General features: G+C 35.3%; 1 protein-coding gene across 4 annotated transcripts in view; it reads left to right on the forward strand.

The window, feature by feature from the left end:
• Nucleotides 1-12,312, forward strand: part of CNTLN (centlein) — a 311,923-nt gene that overhangs the window by 242,523 nt on the left and 57,088 nt on the right. The gene's annotated exons all lie outside the window — the stretch shown is intronic.

Raw genomic sequence — 12,312 nt, forward strand, 5'->3', positions numbered from 1 at the left:
AACTACAAACAGCAGAGAACTTTCTTTTATTTTTTTAATTTTTTTTTGTTTTATTTTATTTTTGAGAGAGAGAGCATGAGCAGGGGAGGAGGAGAGAGAGAGGGAGACACAGAATCCAAAGCAGACTCCAGGCTCTGAGCTGTCAGCACAGAGCCCAATGTGGGGCTCGAACTTATGAAGCACAAGATCATGACCTGAGCCGAAGTTGGACACTTAACCACCCAGGCACCCTGTAGCAGAGATCTTTCTTATTCTGCTAAAAAGTATATACCAAAAACCTAGAACAGCCATCATACTGAATGGTGGAAGGTAAAAACATTCCTTTAACATCAAGAGAAAGACATTTATGTCTACTATCATTGTTTGTCCTAGACATGGTGCTAGATAAAGGGCACAGGCACCAAAAACAAAGAAATAAAAGTTAAAAGTATGAGACATGAAGAAACAGAACAATCCTTAGTTTCAAACACTATGCTGTCTGCACAGAACCTCAAGACAAATTAATAATAGGTTTCAGCAAGATTGCTGGATATAAAGTCAATATATACTAAGATGATGTTTGTATTCACAAGCAATCAACAGAAAATAAAGTCTTAAGAAAGAACTATTATTTAAGTAATAGCAGGAATTATATGGTATCCAGGAATGGAAGATGCATGCCAATTTCAGTAATGTTAACATGTGAAAAGGGAATGTCTTAAAATCACTATATGTTTGCTTTGGAAATATATATATATTTATATATATTTATATATATATATATTAGAAGTATAAAGCATATAATATATATACTTTAGAAGTATAAAGAAATGTGAGGCAATGATAAACACCAAAGGTGTTCAGGATAGTGATTATTTATGGTGAGTCATAGGAGCTAGATTCATAACCTTGGTAATACAGTGTCATTATTGAGTGGTTGGTACATGAGCATTTATTATATATTTCTTTCTGTATCTATTGCATATTTGAAATACATCATAAAAAGTGAGGAAACCTGGGGTGCCTGGGTGGCTCAGTTAAGTGTCTGAATTCAGCTCAGGTCATGATCTCGCAATTCATGAATTCGGGCCCCACATCATGCTCTGTGCTGACAGCTCAGAGCCTGGAGCCTGTTTCAGATTTTGTGTCTCCTTCTCTCTCTGGCCCTTCCCTGATCTCAGTCTCTCTCAGTCTCTCTCTCTCTCTCTCTCTCTCTCTCTCTCTCTCTCTCTCTCTCTCTCAAAAATCCCACTAATTTTCAAAAATACATATCTAAGTACTGTTTCTCTCTCTCTCTCTCTCTCTCTCTCTCAAAAATCCCACTAATTTTCAAATATACATATCTAAATACTGTTTATTCTTTAAGAATCACGGATACAGGAGGACAGCAAAGAAACCAGTTCAATTAATAAATATCGAGCGATTTTACTCCAGATTACCCTCTTTCTAAAGATCTATACGAATCAAAACACTTTATATAGCACAGATTTACTGAGTGATTACTGTTAGGTTAAGACTATTTGAAAGAAGACAATTCTAAATAGAAAACAGAGTGAAGGATGATGGAAGAAGTTGCTGTGTGAAATTTTTGTGTTAAAAAAAAAGCTTTTTAATGAAACCTCTGAGAAATACCTTGTATAGTATCATCTAAGTCTGAACTTTGTAAATCTTTTTTCCTCCTTTAGAAGAAATTTCTAATTTATGCCATGAATTGTCTTAGTATTTTTAAAGTAATTTTCATATGCGTTAGTTTTTAATTTAAAGAAAGTCCCATTTTACATGTTGTCAGTAACCTTTTATCAGGTCCAAAAGTTTGCAAAAACCATTCTTTTAAGGGAGCATATTTTTTAAAAAAATTTTAAGGTTTATTTATTTTTGAGAGAGAGACAGAGTGCAAGTCAGGAAGGGACAGAGAGAGAGAGGGAGACAGAGAATGTGAAACAGGCTCCAGGCTCTGAGCTGTCAGCACAGAGCCTGACGTGGGGCTCGAACCCAGTAACCATGAGATCATGACCCAAGGTGAAGTCGGATGCTTAACGAACTGAGCCACCCAGGCGCCCCTGCAAAAGCCATTCTTTTAAAGAACTGTCCATGTTTTTAGTCTCTTTAAATCTTAGGAAACTTACACAGGAAATAGAGAAAACATTATTAAGTTGTTTCCCTTGAGAATTTTAGTAGGATGTTATTTATAAATGTAATCAAAATTATATGAATACTTAGTATTGCTTCTGTTAAATTTGTAATGAGTTGTAGGATTTTTGAAATCCCCCAACTGGCTTTCATCCAAGTAATTTGTTTTCAGAGCTTATAATGTAGTACAACTGAGGAAAGACATGCCATTAACTATTGACCCTATCAATTAAATATTTCAATAAGTATTAAGATGCTATTCATATTTAGCATATACTTAAGAAATGTCTATCATTTTACTACTTTGAATATATAAAATTGGAGCTAGATATGAAGATCTTTAATCTTTGGGTTTATTTCCCCAAAAGTAAGTAATATTTCATTTAGATTAGCATCGTAAGGCACTATTTCTATGAATTGATCCCAGTGTTATAGAAATAAGTTTAATGTTGATATACATAAATTTTAGTGGTTTATTAATTGAAAATGCTTTTTTTAAAAATAGGAATTACAGAAATATATGTCTATTATAAATTTTTGGAAATCAGAGATTATTTTAAGGAATATCAATGCCTTTTGAAGTTGGTATAAGCATTAAGAGTAATTTTTCATCGTATAGATTCTCACTTCCATTTAGTAACAATACTATATATGAGTATTCGTTTCTTTAGGCCTGTTCACAAAGGACTTTTGTGCAATACAATCTGTACAGTGAGAAGTAAATCCCCCACTAGGGTGGAAAAACAATCAAAAGTATTGAAATCTGTTGTGTAAGAATACCAAGTTTAATTAAAGGAGAATGAGGCAGAAGTCATGAAACTTCTGCTGATATTCTAGAACTTGATAGCCTCTGTTCCTAATAACTCAATCACTATATCCTCACTTGAGATTTTATTGATGTTCTTTATCTTATATTAGATCGAGATATTTAGTATTACTATCACCCTGAAATACCAGCCATTATTTTTGGTGATTTGGCAATTTTTTTTTTTATCTTTTTCTTCATTCTTTGAGTAGTTTAATTGGGGTGGATTCTTTTCCTCCTGCCCCCTTACAGTTTAAGTAACTGAAATAAATATTGACAAAAGGGGTGGAGGAAGACTAGAATTGAAGAGAATATGTATATACAGTACATGTGAAGAATAGATAATTCCATGTTGAATTAGCTGAGTTTGAGTAGTGGAAAGCTGCAGAAGGAGAGTGAAAAAGAAGGGTTTAGAAAGAGAGTACTCAGGGGCGCCTGGGTGGTGCAGTCGGTTAAGCGTCCGACTTCAGCCAGGTCACGATCTCGCGGTCCGTGAGTTCGAGCCCCGCGTCGGGCTCTGGGCTGATGGCTCAGAGCCTGGAGCCTGTTTCCGATTCTGTGTCTCCCTCTCTCTCTGCCCCTCCGCCATTCATGCTCTCTCTCTCTGTCCCAAAAATAAATAAACGTTGAAAAAAAAATTTTTTTTAAATAAAAAAAAGAAAGAGAGTACTCAGTTTCTTCTTTGGAATGGCATGTGTACTGCCATTCTCTGTCATTTCCTATTGGGGAAGGGAATCAGAATGGGAATACATTGCACTTTGGTAGTCATTAGTAAGCATGCCATGTGTATATCAAATGTCTAGGAGGTCTGAAACTGATATGATAATATTATCATGTGAACATTGAGAAATTGTTAGTGGTAGTGATCATGATTAATTGTTCTGGATATACTTTTGGTTCTGAATATCTGTCTCTGTATTGAGTACTTGGTATTTAAGTTTCAAAGGGGCATTTATTTTAGTAACTAGAATGGAGGGTTTGAAATAACAACAGAACTATATAGTTGAGTTCTTCTTACCATGAATAAACCAAATACTGATTGTTTTCCCACAAATATTGGCAATTCAATTGTATTCGTTAATTTTCCAAATTTCATATGTAATACATTTATACTGATCCTTTTCCCATAGTTTGGGGGACAGAAATATAAGTGATGAGGTTTGACTTCAGCACAGTTAAAATTCTGTGATACTAGATTATTGTGAAACCTACTGTATTGCTAGTACCACTTAGATTAATGTTTACTATAAATGCTCATAGGGCCAAAACTATCAGTACAAATTAAAGGACACATGTTCAATGTTTTCCGTACATGGAGCTGTTTTGAGAATTAAAATTATAAGTAAACTTTTTCAAACAATTTAACACTTGTAATAATAGTGTTGGTTTTCATTTTAAGAAATCATGTTCAAACACTTATAAAATTGTTTAATAGGACATTACTTAGAACTCATATCACAAAGTAAGGGCATTTAGTTAATTTTACTTCTTGTAAATGTTACAGAGAGTAGCAGATCTCTTATCCATATGCAGATATCCATACTTCTTTTAGAATCTAATTTGAACGCGTCAAGACAGATTGGCATTTCCAGTACGATAAAAAACTGCTTTGTTAATTGCAAACCATATTTAGTATGACCTTATAACAAAGTAGCACCTTAAGTGTCATGCTTTGTCTTTAATGTGCACACTGGAGCTATGTTCATCTGTACTAGACAACTGCACTTCATGAAAAGAGTTTTTTTCTTGATAGGCAATTAGCAGTAATTAGGAAGATTCACCTCAATAAGATGTCAACATGAGATTGTTTTAAAAAGTTGAATGTCAGTGACTTAAAAAGAAAGTTCTTCTGACACATAGGTATGGCATGTGAAACATGAAATGTTAATTTAACTTTTCTGCTTATTATTCATGCACAATATTATTTTGTCATTCAGACACTACACTGACAGAGTGTAAAGGGTGTTAAAATAGTGCTGCTAGAATAAAAAGAGGATTAATCTTCCATTGGCCAATTAGCCAAAGGGTACTTAATGGTCTCTAAAGGCTACTGAAGTCTAACTACTAGCAAAAGCATTGGTAAAAAGTCCTCTATATTACCTTCATTTGCTTGACATTTTGTGAAACATACTGTAGGCCTTTAATCACTGCATTTATCAGAAAGTAGTTTATAAATGAATGATGTAGTAACTCAGTGTATTTTTCATAAGAAATTTTGTTACATAAATAATTCCACCTCTGCCTGAGATCTTTGTTCTTTTTTTTTTTTTTGGTCGGTTGTTTTTAATTTTTAATTCTTTTTCTTGAAGATCTCAAATATCATAACAAAGAAAGACTCATGTTTTCAATTTGAAGCACTTGTTACTAACTTGAAAGAGTTATTAATCTGAACTATTTATCTTTTTGGATAAGTACTTGTATGGAAAATACTCTGCTAATAACCTAAAAACCTATGTCATTTTCTTTGTAATTCATATAATGTTTTAATTAAGTGACTGTGATTTTAGTATTATAAATGGACAATACAGAATTTTATTTCTTTCTGTTTTTTCTCATAAAAGAATAATGTAAATGGTCACTGACTTACCAGGTTTCCACTTAACGATGGGAAAGATGTATATGCATTCAGCAGAAATTGTACTTTGAATTCTGAATTTTGATCTTTTCCTGGAATAGTGATATGTGGTAATGATCCTCTCTGATGATGCTGGACAGGCAGCAGCCACAGCTCCTGATCAGCCACCCAGTCATGAGGGTGAACAGCCAATACACTTACAGCCATTCCATAACCATACAGTCATCCTCTTTTTCACTTTCACTACAGTATTTAGTAAATTACATGAGATATTGAACACTTTATTATAAAACAGACTTTGTGTTAGCTGATTTTGCCCAATTGTAGGCTAATGTAAGTGTTCTGAGCACATTTAAGGTACGCGAAAGTAAGTTCTGATGTCTGATGGTTTATAATATCTTTAACTTATGTTGAATTTGTCAGGATGTAACCCCATCATAAGACAAGGAAGACCTATATTCCCAATAAAAGAATATTGATTTTCTTCACAAGGAGAAATATCATTAAGATCATGGTAACTTTCTAGGAGATTCTTGCCTGTAGAATTTACATAGGTATTATTCACTAGAATTTTCTCTCCAGTCTTTTTACTTTAATTCTGGTAACAAAATTATTATGTAATAATTTTTTTAAATTATAATAAGATTTTTAAATTGCTGCCTCTGCTTAAGTGTGAACCAGAATTATCTGATTGTCAGATAAAAATCTACTTATGTATTCAACATGAAATAACGTTAGTCCATATTCTCAGTCCTATGTAGAATTTAGGACTTGGTAAAGTAATTGGAAACAGACAGCTACCTTTTAATGATTGTTTTCCCCTTGACTGTCAAGGCCTTTGGGTTTCAAAAGGAGAAAGAAAAATAAGACACTCCACCATTATAGATAAGAACTAACCCTCACTTCTTACTCTGTTTTAGTGGCTGAACTTTTCTAGAACATGACATTTAACTTTTGCTCTAAGATGGACTGGAAAGAATCCCTCTCCCACCAACTATTTTTTCCATAGGCTTTCCAGAAACCCTGCTCCCGTGACTTGTTCGACCTCATGTTAGGCTGGATTTTCTAGAATTTCCATGTGTCTACATTTCACATCCCGCTATGCCAACTAAAAATGTTTTCCAAAATTTTTTGGATGACTCATTACTTTACATTTCTAATCCAGTGGTGAAAAACATGGGGAAAGCTGAACAGTGTCTTTCAATGCTATAGAACAGTTACTGTCCAGCAAAAAACATTAGGTAAGAATCAGTCTCTTATTAGAATTAAAGAGCTATGCTTGCTATCCTTTTCCCTGGAGCACTGCTCCTAATCTAGTGAATGTTCACAGCGTTTTGTTTATCTATGCCATGACTAGCGTCATATCCATTAAGTAGTCAGATGTTGAATATTTTATTCTTTGGAGACATTGAGATCAGAAATCTTAAAATATATTGTTTTGGCGAATGATTAGGGAAATAATTCTTTCATTTCTGATTTTTTTTTCTAAGTCCTTTACTTCATTTTGCTTGGACTATAGGATATTTTCTGTGGGCCCAGTTTTATTTTCTTCTGATAATTCATTCTTGAACATTAAAATGTTTACTGAGGCTCCACGCTGGAAAAGAGATCCAGCATCTCATCAGGAGTGGCCTCAGTGTACTTACCAGTATTCGGGCAGATACCTTCCCTAGAGTAAAAGTTGGAAAGCAAGGCGAGTGTAGATCTAGCTGTTTCAGGCCTTTAATGTTGCACCTAGCTTCTAGGAAACATCTGACAAAACAGATCAGGAGGGATACACGGAAGGAAACTGGCTGTAACAGTGCTTACCAGATGGGATGTGAAGGCAGTAGCATTTCCATTAGCTCCCTGTTTTGTTTATTCATAGCATTCACTGTAGTTTATTGTTACATATTTCTAGGGTATAGACTGGTAGCCACCTAAAGGTGAGGATTGCCACTTTTTTGTTTATCACTGAAAACAGAGCTAGTAGAGTTACTACTATGTAGGATGTGTTTAAAAAGTAAATGCTAGGGTGGCTCAGTCAGTTAAGCCTCTGACTGCAGCTCAGGTCATGATCTCGTGGTTCATGAGTTTGAGCCCCACATCGGGCTCTGTGCTGACAGCTCAGAGCCTGGAGCCTACTTCAGATTCTGTGTCTCCCTCTCTCTCTGCCCCTGCCCCACTCAGGCTCTGTCTGTCCTCTCTCTCAAAAATGAAAGACATTTAAATAAATAAATAAATAAATAAATAAATAAATAAATAAATAAATAAATAAATAAATAAATGCTAGATACTGAGTCAGTTCTGGGTTTAGATATTCACTATCGAAATCTGCCAGAAAATGTTAAGTTGGGGCCCAGAATACAAGAAATTTATCTCTTAAATAAACTGAGTGAACTCTTACATAAGAGAACAAGGGAGAATATGTCAAGAGAGCCTTATTTACCCTGTTCATGGGATTCCATGGCTATACCAGCAAAAGGAAGCTTTGGGCCAGAGCTTTTGCTTTGTAATTAAACTGTAAGATGCAGATCTAGAGGCTATTTATTTCTAGCATAGAAAATGAGACCATTTTTTAAATACAATTGAAGACATAAAATTAACACAAAATTATGGATAAGGAAAAAATTAAACCAGGGTGAGGATGTTATACAAACTATATACTGTGGGGTTTGGGATATTTGGTCAAGGTGGGGCAGGCTGGCCATAAGAGAACAAGGTTCAAGAAAGAGACTTATTTTTTAAAAGTGGGGACTCACATTAGTTTTCCATGCTACATAGTAAGTTGCCGCAAATTTCTTAGCTTAGAAACAATGTACATAGTACCTCACAGTGTTCATGGGTGGTGGTTCTGGCACAGCACCGTGAGGTCCTCTTCTCAGAGTTTCACAGGGCTGCCATCCGTGTTGTATCTTCAAGGCCAGGCCGCCTTCCTTTCTGGAGCTCAGGCTTTTCTTCCAAGCTCTTGTGTTTGTTGGAAAAATTCAGTTCCTTGCGATTGTACGGCTGAGGTCCCTGTTTTCTTGTTCACTGCTGTTCTAGGACCATTTTCATTCCTGAGGCCTTCCTTAGGTCCTCGTCTTATATCCCTCCAACACTCCTCCCATAACATGGCAACTTACTTCTTCAAGGCCAGCAGGAGAATCTCTCTGATCTCGGGAGGGCCCCAGGAATTCTTTTATTTTTTATTTTATTATTGATTGATTGATTGATTGATTGATTGATTTAGAGAGAAGGGTAGGGGGGGAGAGTGCAAGCAGGGGAGGGGCAGAGACAGAGAGAAAGACAGAAAAATCCCAAGGAGGCTCTGCACTGTCAGCACAGAGTCCAGTGAGGGGCTGTGAGGTCATGACCTGAGCCAAAGTTGGATGCTGAACCGACTGAGCCACCCAGGGGTGCACTGTCCCCCCACCTCTCCCACCCCCCCCCCCCACCGCCTTGGATTTTTTTAAAGGGCTTATCTGATTACATCAGGACCAGCCAGGATAAATTTGCTTTTGATTAATTCAAGGGCCTATGATTAGGAACCATGATTTACAGAATGCCTTTAGCATATAACACATGCAAATAATATAATCATGGGAGTGATAGTCCATTATATTTGCAGGTCCCAACCACAGACAAGGGAAAGGTATTATGCAGGGCATGGGTCACTGGGTCATCTGAGTATTCTGCCTTCCTCAAATGTCCTTACTGAAGAAAGAATTCTCCAAAATATTTTGTTTCCTCTTACAGTTGCATAGAGGGCTCTTTTCTTTTCAGAGACTTATCCTCCAATGTTCTATTTAAATAAATAATAACTAGTGTCTAGTTTCAAATTTTATAGTATTAAATTCTACTTTGTAACCTTTAGTTAGAATAATTGACTAACATAAATCAATACAAATCTCAGTACCTATTCTCACTGAAGTCAACTTTTAAATTGAAATAGACTTTTTAAAAGATTGTTATATCTTTTAAAGGAGGGATTATATATATATTTTTATATATTTAATATTTTGGATATATCACAAAGCTCTTTTTAAAATCCAGGTTCTCAGCCTTTAAGATAATTCTCAGACACTTTATGGCAGCACTTACCACAAGGTAGTGCTAATAGTAATGCTATAAATTTAAATTTTGCCAAGTGCTATCATAATTTTTTTTAATCCTGCCCTCAAAATTACCTTTGCAAGGGTGACAAGCATCATCTCTAGAATTTTTAAATGAGGAAACAAAGTCATGTGCTAATTAGTGTCACCCAACTGGTAAGCAGTAGATCCAAAGCTAAAATCCAGAAATTATGACTCTTCCCTGTGTTTTATTATTACTTATGGTTTTAATAGAAATGACATATATTTTTAAGTGTTTGGAGATGGTAAAGTAATAATATAGAAATAGGAATCATGGTTTTGATAAAAAAGGAAAAGTAACAATTTTAAGAGTAATCTTAATTTATTCATAAATTTTAAGCATAATCTGTTTCTAACAAGATCATCACAATGAGGTCTCACATGTCAAACTTGTGTACACTAAAGAAAGTTATTTATGCTTCTTGTCTCATTGGTAGCATTTCCAAATAAGAGAGGATGCTTTCACTGAGAGAAGTTAGTAATAGGGCCATCATTATTTGTCCAAAATTCTGAGGGGTAAAAAACTCCAAACTGATGAAATATATGATTTGTTTATATCCTCTATTTCAGCATATGCTCTGTAGCATTTCTGGGCATATATAACTAATATTATGGAATATGGTTTAAAGATTGTAGATTTTGAATATTGGTAAATCAAAACATGATTTATATTTTAATAAATTACAAATTGTGGTTTGCTGTCTCCATAATTTCAGTGTTTCTTTAGTTAATGAATTTTTATATTGTTAGATTGAAGTTAAAATCTACATATACCTGTCTTTTAGAGATCTGAATTTATTGGCTTGGTCTTTCCTCCATGAAGGATTTATTTATAGTGTTAGGATCTACCACCGTGGAAGGATTAGACAGAAATCTAATGGCATACAAATTTAACAAATGAGAGAAGCCACCAGAGCTGTTCGGGGGAAGAAAAGAGCCTCCTCAAAGTTTAGTTTTCAGTGTTGCCTACGATTCCACATAGAATTGTAGCCATGAGTTATGTCATAGCAAATTAAAATCTCAGAAAGTCTAATTTAGATGCATAGCATTAACTTTAGGATTGATAAATGCTCCGATGCACACTACCTAAGTAAATGCTGATAACATTACCTTACTAATAAAAGTGTATTTTAATTTATATAGTGATAAACTAATAGATTATAAATATAAACTGAAACTGATGTGTCTTCATAGCACCATCCATGCTACAAATAGCAAGACTTCAACTTTTGGAAACTTTCTTTTGGTCCTTACTATACAGAAGGCATTGTTTTTAAATTTTTTTTATGTTTATTTATTTTTGAGAGAGAGAGAGAGAGAGAGGCAGAGAGACAACGTGCGAGTGGGGGAGGTGCAGAGAGAGAGAGAGACACAGAATCCGAAACAGGCTCCAGGCTCTGAGCCGTCAGCACAGACCCCGACGCGGGGCTCAAACCCATGGACTGCAAGATCATAACCTGAGCCGAAGTCAGAGGATCAACTGACTGAGCCACCCAGGCGCTCCAAGAAGGCATTGTTTTTAGATAGCCTGGGGAATACATAGGGGAAAAAGGCACAGTCCTCTCTCAAGGATTCAGTAGGGTTCATGGTTGAAGAACAGGCATAGAGCAATGGGAGATAAGAGAATGGAGAAGCTACTTTGTTGAAGAAAAAAAGGAAGAAAGAACAGAAGCCTTCATAAAGGAGGAACTACTAAACTCTTTAAGCATGAGCAAGATTTCAGCAGAAGGAAACACCATGTGTAGAGTCATCAATGTAGAAATGGCATTGGTTTGGGGAATGGCAGGCAAGATTGACTTCAGGTGATATCTAACTGAGACAAGTTGAAGCTAAATCTTAGCCTTATTGTAACCACAAACATCTGAGCTTTATTCTTTTGGGGTGAGAAGCTTCTGAAAGGTTTTCGAATAAAGGAATAGGAGGCCAGTGTTGTTTTAGAAAGTTGTATAAAAGATGATTTCAAAGGAGGGAAGATTGCAGCAAGGGGAAGGGCTTTGCAGTAGTCTTAGTAGGATAGTGAGAGTCTTCATTAAGAAAGTGGCACAGGGAAAGAATATGAGAAGCTTTACATAATTTATAGGACCTGACAATTGATTGGACATAGAGAATTAATAAACAAGGAGGGAAATGGATTCAGGGTTGGGAGATAACCAGAAGATTTTCAGGCTTAGGGAAATTATAAGGTTGTTTTTAGATACTAATTATTAGGTACTTTTGAGACAATCCATGAATGAATATTCCCTGAAAATATATAGAACCACACCTTTAGATCCTAAGTTCAAATATAATCAGGGGTGCCTGGGTGGCTCAGTCGGTTAAGTGTCTGACTTTGGCTTAGGTCCTGATCTCACAGTTCGTGAGTTCAAGCCCCATGTCAGGCAGGCTCTGTGCTGACAACTCAGAGCCTGGAGCCTGCTTCGACTCTGTGTCTCCATCTGTCTGCCCCTTCTCCACTTGCACTCTGTCTGTCTCTCAAAAATAAATAAACACTAAAAATATTTTTTAAATAAGTTCAAATATAATCAAAGAAATATTTTTTCACTGAAACATACTTATTTCACCAAAACATAATATCAAATATATCAAGCCCTAATTTTTAATCTAGTATCTGAAATATTCATATTTAATACTATACACATATACACACAAACACATATGCAATTGTTCATATAGTTTGTAAAAGTTATGTTTATATGTAGTGTTAATCCTTAAATAACTTATTTTATCCC

Source organism: Felis catus, chromosome D4 (assembly GCF_018350175.1).
Source record: "Felis catus isolate Fca126 chromosome D4, F.catus_Fca126_mat1.0, whole genome shotgun sequence".
NCBI lineage: Eukaryota > Metazoa > Chordata > Mammalia > Carnivora > Felidae > Felis > Felis catus.